At 43.4% G+C, this 20740-nt stretch overlaps 2 long non-coding RNA genes across 2 annotated transcripts in view; both read right to left on the reverse strand.

Annotated features, from left to right (window-relative positions):
• Nucleotides 1-17888, reverse strand: part of LOC117667735 (uncharacterized) — a 31961-nt gene extending 14073 nt beyond the window's left edge. Inside the window, exon 1 of the long non-coding RNA XR_009622965.1 lies at nt 17739-17888. This is a non-coding gene — a long non-coding RNA (uncharacterized LOC117667735). The remainder of the gene's footprint in view (nt 1-17738) is intronic.
• Nucleotides 13535-15800, reverse strand: LOC148116984 (uncharacterized). The gene is made up of 2 exons (XR_004592119.2): nt 15719-15800; nt 13535-13690 (listed from the first exon to the last, which is right to left on the reverse strand). It is a non-coding gene; the product is annotated as an uncharacterized LOC148116984 (long non-coding RNA).
• Nucleotides 17889-20740: the final 2852 nt, after the last annotated feature.

Below are 20740 nucleotides of genomic sequence, written 5' to 3' on the forward strand. Positions count from 1 at the left end.
ACATATCTTCCTATTCCTGTTTTCCGCACAATAACACAATTCTGAGAGCAATCCCTGGGACATGGATTGTGCTGAGAGAGAATGACTGGCCTGAAGTCACCCAGCTGGGTTTCATGCCTAAGGCAGAACTAGAATTTACAATCTCCTAGTGATTGGCCCAAAGTCAGCCAGCGGACTTTCATCAGTTAAGTAGGACTTACGCTCCCAATCACCTGCTTTGTAGCCTGGTGCCTTAACCACTAAACCAAACTGGTTAGATATATTCTTATTTAAAAGCTTAGAACAGGGCTGTCAAACTTGTAGCCCACGGCCGGATGCATCACACACTGGTGACGCCCACACCCGGTTTAGTGAAGGGGAGGGGAATCATGATATGTCATGTGATGATGCCGTGACGATGTGAGTTTGACACCCCTGGCTTAGAAGGACATTTTTACTGATTCTAAATGTTACAAAAAGACCAGCTAGACAAATGGCTTTCAGAAGTGTACACTGACTAACCTCAATTTGGACTCACAAATCCTGGATGCCCTAAAGTAAGAGCTAGGGCAGGTTCAGTAACCAACCCATGAACTGGGCAACCTGTAATTTAAAGGAAAACCATGGCTGTGAAAAGTTTTGGGACATGTGCTTGCTTGAAACCTGACTGGAAGCTCACAGAAGGTGATATCTGAAATCTGAAATTAATTGGCATAGAAATTGGATACTTCAAGAATTGAAAATTCTTACCAGAACTTTTCCCCTGGCTGCTAGACCTTCATGGTTGAAAGCTTTTGGAAGCCACAGAAGGAATCCTTTTCTGTTGCCTCTATCAATGCCTTCCCCTTTGCATTAGAACAATTAAAAGCACCCATTAAAGCTCCCTGACCTGATCAATTTTAATCTTTTGCCAAGAACTTGTTTCAAAACTCACGTTTTGAAAAAAAAGTAGGGATTGTAGGAAGTTAGCACCCACCTCTTTCCTAGAAGAATGAAATATTTTAGGAAATATTAAAAAGGCAGAATATTATGTTTCCCTGGTTGAGAAATGGAGAAACATGTTTTAAAGACAAAGCAACTCCCACCTTCCTGCCGCCCCCCTTTGTTAATGGGCCAGAGGCAGAAACTCAATCTTTGACAATAGGACCCATCTGCAACACAATAGCAACAGAAACTCACCACATGGCACCTGGGAAGATTACATCAGCCAGCAAGGCTAGCTAAGACCCCCACCTCCTGGGAGTCTGACAACCAATCAGGATACTCTTTCGGGGCACCAGGAAGTTCAAAGCCAGAGAGACCATAAAACCCGGGGACTCGCTGTATCTCGTCCCCTTTTCTGTTCAGGAACTCGAACCATGCGATCCTGTCCACCATTAAACCATCTTTCCAAGCAGTCTCCATGTTTCCAGTGTCTTTTTTCCTCACTTGCAGCTGAACCCAGAAGGATATTTCTTCCTACAGAAGTTAAGAAGAAATAATCTGCTCTTGATTTGAAGAGATGAGAGAAAGATTTTGGACAGAGAAAAATCACATGAGTATTAAGAGTCATGCTTCTCCACCATTTATGCCTCTTCAAAGAATGATTATTTGAAATGTACAGGAAAGGCTCCAATTTATGACTCAAAGAGACTCTCCTGGTTGAAATTTCCTCTCACAAAGTGTGTTTACATGGCATGTTTCATCTCGTAACTGAATTGGTCAACATTTCGGATTTACACAACACATTGAATGGAAAACCAAGCAGGTAATATTTGGCGCAAGTACTGAAATTATGACAGGAGTTCAAGTTGAAATGAACCAAAAGCTTACAGCTCCCAATCCTCCTCACATCTATCTTCTTTGCCTTAAAAAAAAAAAGCTGTTTTTGATTGTAATCTGATCGCCTCCTGTGCCAAATTTGCACTTGCATGAACTGCATTCCTTGAATTAGGGGTTGAGCAGAATTGCTACATTGGCAGGTTTTGCATCTGCATTGATTTTCTTGAAACCTCTTTAAACAGAAATGTAATTTACAAAGCAATATGCGGGTTTTAATTTCTTCACCCAAGCAAAACGCAGCAATAATTCCCCTTGGCTCAGAATTCCTGAATACAGGTACAGTAGTCCTTGAGTTAGAACCATTTATGTAGCGGCCTTTTGAATTTATGACTGTGCTGAAAAAAAAGGGACAATGTCCTCACCCTTATGACCATTGTAATGTCCCTTGATCCCGTGATCAAAATTTGGACAACTAGCAACCAGCATGCAACTTATGATGTTTGAAGCATCTGAGGATCACACGATCACCATTTGTGACTTCTCCACAGTTTCCAAACAGGAAGATTAAAGGAGAAAGAAAAATTTCCTTGATGACTATGTGATTCACTTAACCACAGTACAGATAGTCCTTGATTTACAACAGTTCATTTAATGTAAATCAATCAATCAATCAATCAATCAATCAATCAATCAGTTTATTACAGTCTTAGACCAGAGACCAGAACAAATAAAAACACTCAGTAAATATATGATTAAAAATTCTAGTATAAAATAATAAATAACAACTAAAATCTATAATAAAATCCAGTTTGTCAATTATACATGGTCTAACTATACTAAAATTACAATCCATAACCTGTGTGGCCCACTGTAGGTTCAACGCTAAAAGGGAAAAGACTAAGTGTCAGACCTGGAATCCATCTTTTACATTTGGGCCTTCAGGCCTGCCACATTTTCTTCTGTGGGAAAATGGGAGGGGGGATTGCATAGAGTATGGAGGATATGTAGTGAAAATAACATTCCTTTCTCAGAGAGTCAAGGACGTCTTGCCCTAGCATCTGGAGTCGGATGACTGGGAGGTGTCTCCAGTTTGGACGGTGGATGATTGGACCATGTGATGGACATGTGGGTGCTGGGCAAGGACTTGAACTTTCACTTGGGCAGGGAAACCTGGAAACTTTCAGATTCAGGTTTTCCCAGATGTGCCAGTATGACATCTTCAATAAAAAGGAACTTTGAGGAAACTCAAGCCTCTGAGTCTTCTTTCATTGGGGGTGTTACTTGGAACTCTGACAGCAGTGCAAAGGATTTGCCACATTTGTTATATAACGTAACTATGGCGAAGAAGACACATGTTTGAAAGGAATCCCCAGTGCTGCTGCGCAGAATCTGGCCACCTGCGCTGTAGTTATGGACTGTCACTGCTTAAGTGACAGTCACTGAAGATACCAGTATCAGAATGGCCAGGATACCTAGCTGTCAGCTTCCGCTTCTATATTGCTTGCTTGCTACAGCTGCCATTGTAACGGGGGGAGAGGGAGCTGTCTGGGTATTTGGGAGGGGGGAAGCGAGCTGGTGGAGATGTCTCGTAACAGGGAGTGAATTGGAGAAAGTTACCCTCAGCGCTTTCTCTGCAGCTGGGGCGCACATGCTGATAACCAGTTGAGGTCAACCGTCCTGGCATACCAGAAGGATGGAGCCATCGGAAGCTGCACCTCACATGACACCTTGGGGGGATGTGGATTGGTCAATCCTGACTGGTCCCTTGGGGGGAGGGTTTTGGGGATGCTTTCTGTATGTGATTTTCGTGCCTATTGCCTCAGACCTTGCTTTTCTTTGGTTGCAGTCAGTTCATACTCAGTAAAAGTACCTTTCTCTACAAAAATGGAGTCAGGATTTTTCTTTCTTGAGTACTGAAAGGAGGAATACCAGACACTAGCAGTTATTGGCAGAATACGTTTTTTCCTAATCTCTGTGTAAAAGGAACATCTAAGGAGCATGTAACCCACAGTCTCCACCTCTCCTGTGCTGCAGGAACAGAGTCTTTCCATCAATGGTGATTATTATTATTATTATTATTATTATTATTATTATTATTATTATTATTAATTGAATTTGTATACCGCCCTACTCCCGAAGGACTCAGGGCTGTGAACAGCCAAAAGGTAAAATACATATAATACAAATGTTAAAAAACCATTAAAATACAATTAAATAATTTGGCTCAGAAAACAAAATTTTAAAATCCCAATTTTATAGGACAAATTTAAAATTTAAAAAATTTAAGAACAGTTTAAAAAAGAGGTTAGGCCAGGCCGGCCTGGTGGAATAGGAATGTTTTGAGGGCACGGCGGAAAGTGCGCAGATCAGTGATCCTCCGTATCTCTGGGGGGAGCTCGTTCCAGATGGCAGGTGCTCCCACAGAGAAGGTTCTCCCCCTGGGGCCTGCCAGTCGACACTGTTTGACCGACGGCACCCTAAGAAGCCCCTCTCTATGGGAGCGTACTAGTCGGTGAGAGGCTACTGGTGGCAGAAGACGGTCTCGTATGTTAAGGTTATTGTTGTTGTGTTACCAACCAGCAGAGTAGATTGCACAGTGAAATGTTGCTGAGAGCAATGAATAAGAGTTAAGCAAACTGGTTTATTAAAAGCTTACTTTATAGTAGAAAAACAGTTTCATAGTCTTTAAACAAATTCCAAGTCTTTGCCAGTAAATCAGTCCAGTAGTTACAGAATCTTCTTACTCAACAAACAGTAGTTGGTTAGAATAACAAACTCACTCTGGTTCACAAACCACGATGGTTGCAGATCCATCCAATAATAATTAGCAGATAACAACTCCTCTCAGTGGTATCTTATCATCACAGCAGCATCATAGCAGCAACCTCTCAACAGCATATCATAGCAGCAACTGAACACGTTGCAGTACCTTGCTTAAATATTCTTACAACCAGTAATTATGTGATTACAGCATGACTCAGCATTAAAGCCACATAATACATATACAGATAAAGTAACAGTACACTTACATTGCCTGGACAACATAGTTAGGCTCAAACCATATCCTAACATCGTAGATACCCCAGTCCTAGGCCATGGAGCGCTCTAAAGGTGGTAACCAAAACCTTGAAGCAGACCCGTAAGACCACCGGGAGCCAGTGCAGCTCGCGCAGGAGGGGGGTCACATGGGAGCGCCACGTCGCTCCCATAACCACTAAATGGTGTTCATTTAGTGACCATTTGAAGTTACAATGGCACTGAAAAAAGTGACTTTTGACCGTTTTTCACACTTACGACCATTGCAGCATCCCCGTGGCCATGTGATTTACATTCAGATGCTCGACAACCGACTCACATTCATGATGGTTTATTTATTTTATTTATTTATCAAATTTTTATACCGCCCTTCTCCCAAAGGGACTCAGGGCGGTGTACAGCCAAGATAAAAACCAGCAATATAAAAGTTAAAAACAATTTAAAATTATTAGATAGTTTGGCCAATCATCTAAAACACAATAACCCATTAAAATAATGTTTTAGGCCAGCCCTACTTGATGGAATAATAGCATTTTAAGGGCGCGGCGGAAGGTACGGAGGTCGGAAATCCGACGAATCTCCGGGGGCAGCTGGTTCCAGAGGGCAGGTGCTCCCACAGAGAAGGCTTTCCCCCTGGGGGTCACCAGTCAACACCAGTCGACACTGTCTAACCGACGGCACCAGCTGGAGCCTCCGAGTGCTCCTCAAGGGGAGCCCCATGTAGAGAGCATTGCAGTAGTCCAGGTGGGAAGTGACGAGGGCATGAGTGACCATGTGCAAGGCGTCCCGGTCCAGAAAGGGGCGCAACTGGTGGATCAGGCGAACCTGATAAAAAGCCCCCCTGGCCACAGCCATCAGTTGGTCTTCTAAAGACAGCTGAGAGTCCAGGAAGACACCCAAGTTGCGAACCCTCTCTGAGGGGGCCAAGGTCTCACCCCCTATAGTCAGTGATGGAACCAACTGACTATGATGGGACACCAGCAACCACAGCCACTCGGTCTTGGAGGGGTTGAGCCTGAGCTTGTTTCTCCCCATCCAGATCCGTACGGCCTCCAGGCACCGGGTCATCACTTCAAGGGCATCATTGGGGTGGCCCGGGGTGGAAATGTACAGCTAAGTGTCATCAGCGTACTGATGGAAATCCAACCCGAAGCCACGGATGATCTCACCCAGCGGCTTCACATAAATGTTGAACAGGAGAGGCGAGAGGACCGACCCCTGCGGCACCCCACAAACTAGGCGCCTCGGGTCGACCTCTGCCCCCCTGTCAACACAGACTGCATACGGTCAGAAAGGAAGGAGGAGAACCACCATAACACGGTGCCCCCCACCCCTAACCCCTCCAACCGACGCAACATGATACCATGGTCGATGGTATCAAAAGCCGCTGAGAGATCTAATAGGACCAGGACAGAGGAACAACCCCTGTCCTGAGCCCTCCAGAGATCATCAACCAATGCGACCAATGCCGTTTCCGTGCTATACCCAGGCCTGAAGCCCAACTGGAACGGATCTAGTGGTTGCAGTGGTTGTAGTGTCCCGGGGTCACATGATCACTTTTTGCATCCTTCCAACAAGCAAAATCAACGGGGAAGCCAGATTCACTTAACAACCATGTTATTAATTTAACCATTACAGAGAGTCACTTAATAACAGTAGCAAGAAAGGTGGGGCAAAACTCATTTGACAAATTTGTCACTTAGCAACATAAATCTGCGGCTCCATTGTGGTCATAAGTTGAGGATTCCCTGCAATTCCACAGCCTAAAAGGTCATAATATTGGCCACAATTTTAATGACTGCCTTGCTTAGTGGCAGAAGTTCTAGTCCCAATTGTAGTCGCAAGTTGAGGATTGTTCCGTAAGAGCAAACTTCACACTGCAAATATATAAGCAAGATTACCGCAGGGATCTTGTTAATGCAGTCGTTCCAAAACGAAATCACCAACTTAACTGCTGTGAAAATTAAATATGCAACCGAGATTATGAAAACATTTCCATTTTATAAACCGCAAGCCCATTCTTTCTCTCTCTTTTTTTTAAACCCAGCACACATCTGTTGAGATTTGATCAGCCCTTTGTTTTTTTAAGTGGCCCTTCATCATGAAAGTTCCCAGGCAGCCGTTAAAAAAAAAAAAAAGGAGAGAGGGAAATCACCAGAAAGGAACTGTGTACAGACATTGAAGAAACCTTAAAATAATTTCAAGCATTCCTTGTCGCTGCTTTTAACAGCTGGATGAATTCCAAATTAAGGGAACTTGGGAAATCAAGTTGCAGACCATTGGAGGGAGGACTTGTGCAGTGACAAACAAGACCTTCACACGCTTACATGCACACGCACTCAAGGTTCTTAGGCTCATGTTTCGTGCAACAGTCCAAAGAGAAAATTTGCACTGAACTGGCTTCTAAGGAGAAAAAAAGGGGGAAAAAAAACTACCAAAAGCAAATTTCATTCCCATCAAATCCAATGAGAACAACTGAAACAAAATCTTGCTCAATAGTACCTTGCTCAATAGTAGTAATTGTGAGAGGGAACTTGGAGTCCTAGTGCACAACCATTTAAATATGGGCCAGCAGTGTGCAGCAGCTGCCAAAAAAGCCAACACAGTTCTAGGCTGCATAAACAGAGGGATAGATCACGTGAAGTGTTAATACCACTTTATAATAACTTGTTAAGGCTATAATTGGAATGCTGCATCCAGTTTTGGTCTCCACGATGTAAAAAAGATGTGGAGACTCTAGAAAGAGTGCAGAGAAGAGTAACAAAGATGATTAGGGGACTGGAGACTAAAACATATGAAGAACGGTTGCAGGAACTGGGTATGTCTAGTCTAATGAAAAGAAGGACTAGGGGAAACATGATAGCAGTGTTCCAATATCTCAAGGGCTGCCACAAAGAAGAGGGAGTCAAGCTATTCTCCAAAGCACCTGAGGGTAGAACAAGAAGCAATGGGTGGAAACTAATCAAGGAGAGAAGCAACTTAGAACTAAGGAGAAATTTCCTGACTGTTAGAACAATTTATCAGTGGAACAACTTGCCTCCAGAAGTTGTGAATGCTCCAACACTGGAAATTTTTAAGATGTTGGATAACCATTTGTCTGAAGTGGTGTGGGGTTTCCTGCCTGGGCACGGGGTTGCACTAGAAGACCTCCAAGGTCCCTTCCAACTCTGTTATTCTATTCTATTCTATTCTATTCTAGTCTATTCTATTCTATTCTATTCTAAAAAAAAAAGTCTAGACCAGCGCTTCTCAACCTTGGCAAATTGAAGACACATGGATTTCAAGTCCCAGAATTCCCCAGCTACCACTATATGTTGTAGGTCAGGGGTGTCAAACTCGCATCATCAGGGAGCCATCATGTGACGTATCGTGACTTTTCCACCCTTCGCTAAACCATGTCTGGCCAGTGCATGATGCATCCAGCTCACAGGCTGCGAGTTTAACACCCCTGTTGTAGAAGACTCCTGTTTTTATTTCTGGGGCTGCTGGGTCTTTTGATTTACTTAGGATGCTTTGAAGGGCTTTAGTTGCATATAAATCGAACAAACAAACAAACAAACAAACAAATAAATAAATACAAAGCATTTTGTATTTGAGCATGCAAGAAGGGACAAGAAAGGGAAAGAGGAAAGACAAAGAAAAAGAAGGAAAGTCAGGAAGAGAGCAAGGGGGGGGAAATAAGGAAAAAGGGAAAGGCAGAAGGAAGAAGGAAGGAGAATGAAGAGGGAAGGAAAAAGAAGAGAAGGAAGGAAGGAAGGAAGGAAGGAAGGAAGGAAGGAAGGAAGGAAGGAAAGAAAGAAGGAAGGAAAGAAGGAAGGAGATTATAATGAGAGTGAGGGACGGTCTCAGTGAGTGGTGGGTTCCCCCCAGTTCAGACCAGTTCACAAGAACCTATAGTAAAACTAGCTGGAGGCTCTGCCCACTGACCCAGACATCATCATAAGTGATCTGTGCATGCATGATGCGAACCAGTAGTAAATGTAAGTAGAACCCACCCCTGGTCTCAATGAAATCCTGCCTTAGCACATGGCCACCACAGGTGCCCCCGACACGAGTCCTGTGTCACACTCACCATGGCCATGCCCACCCCCCAGCCATGCCCACCATGGTCACTCCCACCACTGGCCACGTTCCCTCCCAGCTGTCCGAGGTCAAACACAACCCTGATGCAGCACCCAATGAAATTGAGTTTAACATCTCAGGTCTAGGCAGTCCCGGGTTTATAAGAATCAGTGGCTCGAATTTGTCCTAAGATTAATTGCCTGAAGATTCTTTCAATATATAGTCAGGAAATGGATTAATTTTGTCCAGGCAAGGATATATTCATTGATGAATCTGCTTCATCTTACTTCATTTGTGACATGACATTTATTTCGCTGTTTACCCCGAAACGTATCATTTCAATTTATTTTATACATATTTTATAGTCCAATGTCCTTCCAAAAACACTCTCCTTTTTCTAGCATGCTGTGTGCCCTAAATTATGCAATTTTGTACACAACTGAACATAGCATCTAGCATTGCTGTGTGCACTTTGGTGCTCAGAATCCAGAGGTTTCCAGTTAAACATAAAATGGTCCTGTTGAAAAAGTCCAGCCTTTAAAAAAAAAAAGTCGCTGAAATGCTTTTGAATATTCTTTCTATTGTCATCAAACCACCTAAAAAAAAAAATCAGGAAAAAAGAAGTGACCCCCCCGAAGAGGTGAAAAAGTGAAACAGACAAAACAGCACAAAGAAACGGGCCAAGAAAAACATCTTATGTAAGCATCTCCTTTAACTTATCTTAAATTGTCTTTATCTTTGGAATATTGTGACATCTAGAGATAAAATTGGCAAGTGAGTAGCAAAGTATGTGAAGATAGGGCGGAAAAAGAGGTTGAAGGTGGTGCCAAGCTGAAAATTTCTCCTGCCTTTCTTCTCCATCAGCTCGCATTCGATTTGATGAGAGCTTTAGAATATATTCAAAAGAAAAACATTCTTGAATTTATGTGTCGAGCCTCGCAGCACGCTCGACAACGCCGCTTCCGCGCGATGACAGCCGCAAAGAATATACAGAAGATATACATACACACGGGGTGGTGGTGGCACTGGGTGCAGGCGGTCGTGTGTGGGGTGTGGGGTGGAGGTGGCGTGTGTGACGGGTGTAGGGCATTTCCTGAACGTTGCTGCCGGTCCTGAACGTTGCTGCGGAAGAACGCTCCAGAGCACACCGGTGCCTGATACGCCGATGTGGGAGGGTGAGGTGCCAATAACAAGGACGTGGAATTAAGGAGGAAATGGAGGTAATGAATGGGCAGGCTATTTAAACGCTCACTGTCAGGGATCCATAGCGCCGATTTCATTCGTTTTTGCGAATCGCAGCATGTGTCTGGACGCCGACGTGAATAAACCAGCATTTTGCAAAGAGTTGAACTGCGTTTGCTGAGTTTTGATTGTGTCTTGCACGAAACTACTGAGATTATGTGTGACTGTCTTTTCTTTGCAGTGGAATATTGCCTTCTTGGTGTTAGCCTTAGAAATTATTCATTAGCCCGGTATGCCTTACCTACATAGGATCCGAGGCGGAAAGATAAATTTATATTTTGTAATGGCTCAATGGTTAAAGACACTGAGCTGCAAAGCTGACAGCCCTGGTTGAAGACTCAAGTGCCACACGACAGGGTGAGCTTCTGTTACTTGCCCCAGCTCCTGCTAACACAGCAGTTAAAAAGCATGCAAAGGCAAGTAGATGAATACCATATTTTCACTCAATCACTCAGAATAGAGCTGGAAGGGACCTCGGAGGTCTTCTAGTCCAACCCCCTGCTCAAGCAGGAGACCCTATACTATTTGAGGCAACTGGCTGTCCGGTCTCTTCTTAAAAGCCTCCAGTGTTGGAGCACTCACAACTTCAAACTGGTTCATTTTCGGACTATATGACACACCTAAATTTAGAAGAGGAAAACAACAACAAAAAGTTTTTGGCCTCCACGCGCCCCACTTTCTGCCCCCTTTTTTGGGGGGCGGGTGCTTTTCCAGCCTTTTTTCTGCCCATTTTTTAGACTTTTTTCTGCCCATTTTTGAGGCTTTTTCTGCTCATTTTTGAGTAGTGTTGCCAGGTGTCCACTATTTGAGCGGACAGTCCGCTTTTTTCACATTATGTTCACTATTTTTTTTCACAAAATAGTGGACATTTTTTTTATTCAAAAGCTTTATGATGAAATTAAAATGTAATTTAATATTTTACATATTATTATAATATATTTGATGTTTTGAATTTTAAGTAAAGTTTTGAAGTGATTATTTTAATACGTGTTAAAATGTTTGTAAGAAAATATATAATTTAATTGTAATTTTTTTTTTATTTTTTTACTACTTAACCCCCCCCCCCCGCTTGTCCGCTATTTTTTGGAAGCAGACAGGCAACCCTATTTTTGAGGCTTTTTTTGGCACATTTTAAGGGTTTTTTTGGCCTGTTTGGGGGCTTTTTTTCTGCCCATTTTCGAGACTTTTTTGGCCCATTTTTGAGGCTTTTTTGGCCCATTTTTGAGGCTTTTTTCGGCATGTTTTGGGGTTTTTTTTTCTGCCCATTTCTGAGGCTTTTTTCAGCCTGTATTGAGGTTTTTTCCAGCCCATTTTTTCAGCTTTTTTCAGCCCATTTTTTTCCGAAAAAAATGTGTCTTCAGACTGGCTCCTTCGGCTAAAAATGGGAGATGAGCACCGCTCCCTAGAATTGGACACAACTGGACAGGTAAAACCTTTACCTTTTACCTTTACTTTAAGGAGAGGCACTCCAAAGATACAAGGTGAGGGACCCCTTAAACAGATAGGTAAACATATTGTGTTTGGAATGCGTTCTTTCATTGATTAGCATCCTTTGACTCATCCGTGATAAGGCATATATGCTCAGCAGCTTTATATGGATCATGTAACATTTCATAGTGTCCCGTAATATTCTTATGATGATAATCTTGTTAATGCTTTCAGTAGCTCTGGTTTTCACATTACAATGAGTTTTCAAGTTACTGAAGTTCAAATCTTTGCACAGTCATTGCCTTGAACAGGTTTAAACTGGTTTTTATCAGAATCCACATTCCACTTAGAGAAGTTATATGTTCCTTCAAAGAACTAGAAACATTAATGAAAGGAACTCCTAGTTACTGAAAGACATGTAGTCATGTGAAATGGATAAAAATTAAAGGTCCAGGGATTGTCTAGCACAGGAGTTTCAAACTCAATTTCATTGAGGGCCGCATCAGGGCTGTGGTTGAACTTGAGGGGCCAGCCGGGCATGGCTGACTGGATGAGGGAGAGCCAGGCAGGCTCCCCCTGGGGTGCATCCGGAGGCTCCAGCTGGTCCAGAACGCAGCCGCGCGGGGGATTATGGGAGTGATGGGGCGCTCCCATGTGACACCTCTCCCGCGCGAGCTGCACTGGCTCCCGGTGGTCTTCCGGGTGCACTTCAAGATGTTGGTGACCATCTTAGGGCCAGGGTATTTACGAGACCGCCTTCTGCCATCAATAGCCTCCCACCGGCCAGTGCGCTCTCACAGAGAGGGCCTCCTCAGGGTGCCGTCCGCCAGACAATGTTGGCTGGCGACCCCCAGGGGGAGACCCTTCTCTGTGGCGGCGCCTGCCCTCTGGAACAACCTCCCCCTAGAGATACGTACAATACCAGACCTCCGACTTTTCGTCGGGCCCTGAAAACTTATTTATTTCATCTAGCCGGGCTGGCTTGATCCCACTGTTTTTGGTTAAATTTAATTGATTTTAATTGAGTTGTTTTAAATTGCAGCCAAAATATTTAAAATATTAAATATTAAAATATTTAATATTAAACATTAAATATTATTAAATATATTAAAATATTAAAATATTTATTTTTAAACTGTTTTTAAATTTTGTATGTTCTGTTTTATTCTGGCTGTTCACCGCCCTGAGTCCTGTTGGAGAAGGGCGGTATACAAATTAAAACAAACAAACAAACAAATAAATAAATAAATAAATAAATAAATAAATAAATAAATAAATGTGACCAACTGGGTGGGCATAGCCAGCTTGATGCCGCTCATTGGGCGTGGGCAACTGGGGTGGGTGTGGCCAGCTTGACACCACTCCCCAAACTGCTGGCATGTTTCCTCTTCGTACTGGGTAGACTAGGCTGAAGCCACGCTGGCCCTACGTTTCCTCTTTGCATTGGGTAGACTGGGCCGAAGTGACATGGGCCAGTCCATTACATTTTCCAGGATGGCCCCACAGGCTGGTTCTGACCACATGGGCCTTGAGTTTGACACCTCTGGTCTAGACTGCTAGACTGGGTGTGTTCTCTGGGTATGTCTAGCTTGATGAAAAGAAGGACTAGTGATGACTTGATAGCAGTGTTCCAATATCTGAGGGGCTGCCACAAAGAACGGGGGGGGGGGGGGTGTCGACCAATGGAAACTAAACAAGGAGGGAAACAACCTAGAACGAAGGAGGAATTTCCTGACAATTAGAACAATTAATCAGTGGAATGACTCACCTCCAGAAGCTGTGGGTGCTCCAACACTGGAGATTTTCAGGAAGAGATTGGACAATCATTTGTCTGAAATGATATAAGATGTCCTGCCTGAGCTGAGGGTTGGACTAGAAGACCTCCAAGGCCCCTTCCAACTCTGTTATTCTGCTACTCTTGAAAAACATAAACTAGTACTTTTCAACACTAGTTTATGAAAATTGTAAAGCAAATTTAAACACTCTCGAGCACTCCGAGAAAGAATGAGTTACAAAGGCAGTCTGATTTTGGCAGTGCATTATCCCTTTATTGCGATTTCTTCCCCTCAAACATGGTGCAGTGTTTGCTGGAAGCAGTGAAGACAGAATTATCTTTGGCTGCTTCCAAATATAACCGCTGCTGTGCAGTTGACTTTATGATTGCTGATGAGAGTTTTATGTTCTGAAAGGACATAAAATTCTGCTTAATGATAATGAAAATGACTGAACAATACTTGTGGAATTTGGAAGTTAACAGACATCCTGCCAAACTGTGAAGAGTAACTCTATAAGTGGATCAATTGTTGTGCCTGAATTCCTGGATGAACAAGAAGCGAATTAAAATTAATCCTTTGCAAATTGAGACATTCACGGAAAGAGCTATGCACAATGAGATAGGTAATGCTTGTCAAAGGGAAAGCAAATAGTCATAACTGGATTTTTTGAAAAAATAACCAGAGACATTAACATGCAAAATTGCATGAGCTAAGACTGAACGGTGTCAGATATTTCCCCAAGACAGTTCCAGGTGGGGTCCTTGGTGCTCTTTGAGATTGCTTGCTTTCTTGCAGACGTTTCATTACGAGTAGAGTAGAGTAGAGTAGAGTAGAGTAGAGTAGAGTAGAGTAGAGTAGAATAGAATAGAATAGAATAGAATAGAATAGAATAGAATAGAATAGAATAGAATAGAATAGAATAGAATAGAATAGAATAGAATAGAATTCTTTGTTGGCCAAGTGTGATTGGACACACAAGGAATTTGTCTTTGGTGCATATGCTCTCAGTATACATAAAAAGACAAGATACACTCCAGGGGTGGGTTCTAATTTTTTTTACTACCGGTTCTGTGGGCGTGGCTTATTTTATGGGCATGGCTTGATGATCATGTGACAATTCTTTAGGATTTAGCAGAGGTACTGGTCTACCAGGCTTTTAACTGCTTGCAGAGCTGTACCGGTCTACTCATTTGTTTTTGGAGGCACTGATCTACCCATTTATTTTTGCAGGCACTGGTCTATCCATTTGTTTTCTTTTAACACTGATCAGCTGTAGGGCGGCCCTTTGAAGCCCCGCGGCAAGAGTTTAAATAGTTTTTTTCACTGTAGCCAATAGCTGGGACTCAGGAGGCAGCAATAGATTGAGAGTGGGGACAAATAAAAGGTAAGAATAATGCAGGAGGGGTGGGGGGGGGCAGAACCGGTTCAGTGATGTCATATCGTCACCGCTGCCGGCTCGGCAGAACCGGGCAGAACCGGGAGGAACCCACCACTGATACATTCATCAAGAATCAGGCACAACACCCAGTGACAGTCATACAGTACAATAAGCAATTAACTCATACTAGGAAACAATCAATATCAATATATATCACAAGGATACAAGCAACAAAGTTACAGTCATGCAGTCACAAGTGGGAGGAGATGAGTGACAAGAATGATGAGACTAATAGCAATAGTAATGCAGCCTAATGTGAATAGTTTGACAGTGTTGAGGGAATTATTTGTTTAGCAGGGAAAAAAAACTATTCTTGTATCTAGTTGTCTTGCTGTGTAGTGCTCTATAGCATCGTTTTGAGGGTAGGAGTTGAAACAATTTATGTCCAGGATGCGAAGGGTCTGTAAATACTTTTACAGCCCTCTTTTTGACTCATGCAGTACACAGGTCCTCAATGGAAGGCAGGTTGGTAGCAATTGTTTTTTCTGCAGTTCTAATTATCCTCTGAAGTCGGTGTCTGTCTCGTTGGGTTGCAGAACCAAACCAGACAGTTATAGAGGTGCAGATGACAGATAGCAATAGCACTTAATCTTATATACTGCTTCACAGTGCTTTACAGCCCTCTGTAAGCGGTTTACAGAGTCAGCATATTTCCCCCAACAATTTGGGTCCTCATTTTACCCACCTCAGAAGGATGGAAGGCTGAGTCAACCTTGAGCCTGGTGAGATTCGATCTGCCAAATTGCAGGCAGCCATCAGGCAGCAGAAGAAGTCTGCAGTACTGCACTCAACCACTGCACCACCATGGCTCATGGTGATGTTACCTACTTCAGATAATGAAACATCTGCAAGAAAACAAGCAAGCTCAGAGAGCACTAAGGACCCCTCATTTCAACCCTGCTGTCCATGTGTTACATGCCATGCGCTAGGTAAATCAATAAATTTTAACCCCAAGATACAAAAATTCTCAATTACGATTCAATCCTAGGAAAAATACCAGTTTGAGTCACATCCTCTTCTTAAACTGCACTTATGAATCAGGTTGTTCCTTTTATGGGTTGGTGAGTGGATAGATTCCACTAAAATGCAAGAGAGAAATAAACCCTGGAACATCAAGTTTTAGCATCCAGGAACAGGGGAGGGAAAAAAAAGAGACAAGGTAAATAGCAAATGGAGCAAAAATGCTGATCGGAAGAAAACGAGTTTCTGCCAATTTTCAACATAGCCAAGATTCAAATTGAGCCGTTTTCCCTTGGAATAACACCTCTGAATGCTGACTTTTTTCTTTGGAAAAAAAAACAAAACACGTTGTCCTCCTGTCCAGGCATTGGTATTCCAGCCAAATGCTAATGGAAGGAACAAGGAAACTTAAGTAAAAAGAGGTGACAATTTGTTGGGGCCTAAGTGCCAATTGCTCAAAGAAGGGGAGGAATAGATTGGTGGCACTAATTCTACTTTCCTCCTTTTTTTTGTTTTCTAAGGATATAGTTCATCAAAGAGACTCAACTCTGTCATTTGATCTGTGGTGGAGGCTAATCTGAGCCAGGCTTTGGAACAGACTGTCTCGTTGTCAATCAATCAGAATAGAGCTGGAAGGGAGCTTGGAGGTCTTCTAGTCCAGCCCCCTGAAAAAGCAGCAGATCCTATACCATTTGAGACAAGTGGCTGTCCGGTCTCTTCTTAAAAACCTCCAGTGATGAAGCACCCATAACTTCTGAAGGCAAGCTGCTCCACTGGTTAATTGTCCTCACTGTTGGGAAGTTTCTCCTTAATTTCGGGTTGCTTCTCTCCTTGATTAGTTTCCATCCATTGTTTCTTGTCCTGCCCTCTGGTGCTTTGGAAAATAAATTGACCCCCTCCTCTTTGTGGCAGCCTCTCAAATACTGGAATACTGCTATCATGTCCCCCCCAGTCCTTCTTTTCTCTAGACTGGCCAAACCCAAATCTTGCAACTATTTTTCATATGTTTTAGTTTCCAGGCCTTTAATCATCTTAGTTGCTCTTCTTTGCTCTTTTTCCAGTCTCAACATTTTTTTTGTAATGTGGTGACAAAACTGGATGCAGTATTCCAGGTGTGGCCTTAATAAAGCTTTATAAAGCAGTACTAATACGTCATGGGATTTTGATTCTATGCCTCTGTTTATACAAAAAGGGATTATATTAGTTTTTTTTGGCTGCTGCCACACACTGCTGGGTCATATATTTAAGGGATCATCCACTAAGATTCCAAGTTCCCTCTCAAAGTTACTCTTAAAGCAATAGAAGAGAACCATTTTATGTCCTTATCTATGATGGAAGTTTAAAACCTATCATGGCACTCATAACATGGTTGCCAAAAGAACTTTATTGGTCGTCATATTTATTTAGTTTTTATTTATGCGTGTATTTGTATCCCACTTTTATTATTTTTATAAATAACTCAAGGCGGTAAACATACCGAATATTCCTTCCTTCTCTTCTTTTCCCCAGAACTCCTACAGTTGCTCTGAGAGAGAATGAGTGGCCCAAAGTCACCCAGCAGGCTTTCATGCCTAAGGTCAGGGGTGGGATTCAGCCGGTTAGGACTGGTTCAGGCGAACCGGATGCTAATTTTATGTCTGGTTCGCCAAACCAGTAGTTGCAAGGACTGGCTGGCCCCGCCCACCCCTCTCCTCCCCTCCCAGGAGTCTCCACGTGGTCCGTTTTGGATTCCAGGTAAGTGCAGGGCCCGCGTGGAGGCTCGGGGAGGGCGAAAAATGGGCCTACCAGAAGTATCAGAAGTCCAGAAATGAGTCCATTTCCGGCCTCCAGAGGGCCTCCGGGGCCCAGGGGAGGCCGTTTTTGCCCCACCCCCCACCCCAAGGCTCAAGGAAAGTCTCCGGAGCCTGGGGAATGTGAAAATGCCCCCACCCCCTGCTGTGGTGCAGGAGGTAGAGTAGGCCACATCCCCATGGCCACACCCACCCAGCAACTGGGCAGAGAACCAGTTGCTAAAATTTTTCAATCCCACCCCTGCCTAAGGTGGAACTAGAACTCACTGTCTCCCAGTCTCTTGCCTGTTGATTTAACTTCTGCACAAACTGGCTCCTTGTAGAAGAGCAGGCAAAGCTTGGGGGTGGAGTCAAGAAAGGACTCAGCCTAGAATCTTTACATCACAGCCAGCTTTTGTGCCTAAGGCAGCTCTAGAACTCTCCATCTCCTGGCAACTGGGCCAAGTTCATCCAGCCAGCTTTCATGCCTAAGATAGGACTAGAACTCATGATCCCCAGGTTTGGATGCAATAATTGGGTAAGGCCAGCCTGAGAACAAACAATCATTTTGCAGGCACTGAATTGTGGTTCTTCTGATATTACCACCATCACCATTTAATCCATTCCTTCTCTGGTGAATCTGCCAACTACTCTTCCCTATTCAATCATTCAGCCTAATGGCTTGAATTGTTTCAGAATAGAATATAAGTATAAACTGGTTCTGAGTTTTAAAACTATGGAAAATCCTTGGATGTATCAGATTTTTATATACTAGAGGGAACTGTCTGATTTTTGAAAGGTTGAAAAAAAAATCTACCCATAAAACTGTCTCCTGCTTGCCTTGAAAACAAGATGGATGTTTAAGCAAATCGAATATGGATTTTTTTATCAGCATTAAATGTTGTTTCAGAAGAAAATAAATATAAGCAAGTGCTGTTTTATCTTCCTTGAAGAATCAGGATTTTGTGTACTATCAACCCTGAAGCAAACCTGGCTGAGGCTATCTTTGAGGCTTCAGGGTTGCCACAAGACAGAAGATGGGATGGGGGGTGGGGGAGACTAGATAGCTGGGATTGTAGTCAAAACAAAAAGTTTTTCCTGTGGGAACCAAGGACATTCCAGCAGGTGGCTGGGGAGAGGAGGAGTGGAGTAACCAAGCAACTGGCCAGCACCTCTATTGGATGATGTGACTGATGACTAGCGGGAGGAAGGGGAAACGTTCATTTTTTAATTAGGTGAAACCACAGGAACTTTCAGAGTCAGTTTTCACCAGTTCTACCAATATGATATATCCAATAAATTGTTCTTTGAGGAATATGCCTGCCTTTGAGTTCTGCTTTCTATGGGTGCATTACTTGGAATGCTGACAGTGTGTATACATAGGATACTAAAAATTCCATAGTCCCCATAACCCAAATACAATATGCAGAATGCAGAATAACAGAGTTGGAAGGGACCTTGGAGGTCTTCTAGCCCAACCCCCTGCTCAAGCAGGAGACCCTATACCCGTGATGGTGAACCTATGATACATGTTCCACAGATGGCATGCAGAGCCATTTCTGCAGGCACACGAGCCGTCACCTAGGTTAGCTCCTCCGTGCATGTGGACACGTCTCCCACCGGCCAGCTGATTTTTGGGTCTCTGCCATGCATGTGGGAGATGTGCGTGCATGCCCATGCCACCCCACCCCTCCTAGTAGTCTCCATACGGCCTGTTTTGGATGCCAGGTAAGTACAAGGCTTGTGCAGAGGCTCTGGAAGGGTGAAAAATGGGCAGCCTCCAGAGGCCCTCTGGAGGGCTGGAGAAGGCCATTTTCACCCTCCTGGAGGCTCCAAGAAAGCCTCCGGAGCCTGTGGAGGGTGAAAAATGGGCCTCCCGGATGTACCGGAAGTACCTAAATGGGCTGTTTCCAGCCTCTAGAAGGCATCCAGAGGGCCAGGGGAGGCCATTTTCGCCATCCTGGAGGCTCCAGGAAAACCTCCAGATCCTCCAGATCCTGGGGAAGATGAAAAACGGGTTTACTGGTAATCTGGAAATGGACTGTTTCCGGCCTCCAAAGGCTTCAGGGAAGCCTGCTAGGCCCAAAACAGGATGTGGGGGGTTAGGCATGCATGCGCGGGGGTGGGGTGGGGAGCATGGGGGGGTTTTGCATGTGCATGCACAGGGGGGCAGGGTGTGCGTGGGGGGCATTTCATTATGGGTGTGGGCACGTGCATGAGGAAAAAAAGGTTAGCCATCACTGCCCTATACCATTCCAGAGAAATGATTGTCCATTCTCTTTTGGCATGTTCCTATGACTGTCATGCTTCTTCCCTTTAATAAAATAAGCTGCCTATTATTAATTCCAAGATGGTTACATTCTTGTACTAAATAACAAAGCTTGCCAAATATTCTTACAGATTTACCTATCATCTGCAAATAGGTCATACATTCTGTACTTGGTTCCATGTGTTCTACAAATTATTATTTAGGTTGTCGGGATTATATACTTCCGTAGAAATCTTCCTTTCTTCAAATGCCTTTCCCCCAAGATATGTATCTTTGTTTAATGACAGAGCAAAGACTGTGTGACATGAACATCTGAAAAAGAAGACAAACCAGAGATTAAGCATTTTCTAATCTAATCTTGCTCTATATCAAAGTCTTTCTCCTCTTAATGGTATACATCTTCATTTTTTATCATATTATTTGGTCATTAACAAATGAACAGAATAACAGAGTTGGAAGGGAACTTGGAGGTCTTCTAGTCCAACCCCCTGCTTAGGCAGGAAACCCTATACCATTTCAGACAAATGGTTATCCAATCTCTTGTTAAAAACTTCCACTGTTGGAGCATTCACAATTTCTGGAGGCAAGTTGTTCCACTGATAAATTGTTCTAACTGTCAAGAATTTTCTCCTTGGTTGCTTCTCTCCTTGATCAGTTTCCATCCATTACTTCTTGTCCTGCCCTCAGGTGCTTTGGAGAATAGATTGATTCCCTCCTCTTTGTGGCAGCCCCTGAGATATTGGAACACTGCTATCATGGCTCCCCTAGTTCTTCTCTTCATTAAACTAGACACATCCAGTTCCTGCAACTGTTCTTTAGCCTCCAGCTAAAGATACAACTGTATGTTTTAGCCTCCAGTTCCCTAATCATCTTTGTTGCTCTTCTCTGCACTCTTTCTAGAGTCTCAACATCTTTTTTACATCGTGGTGACCAAAATTGGATGCAGTATTTCAAGTGTGACCTTACCAAGATATTATAAAGTGGTGTTAACACTTCACATGATCTTGATTCTATCCCTCTT

Source organism: Pantherophis guttatus, chromosome 1 (assembly GCF_059756535.1).
Source record: "Pantherophis guttatus breed Tessera chromosome 1, ASM5975653v1, whole genome shotgun sequence".
In the NCBI taxonomy this organism is placed as follows: Eukaryota; Metazoa; Chordata; class Lepidosauria; order Squamata; family Colubridae; genus Pantherophis; species Pantherophis guttatus.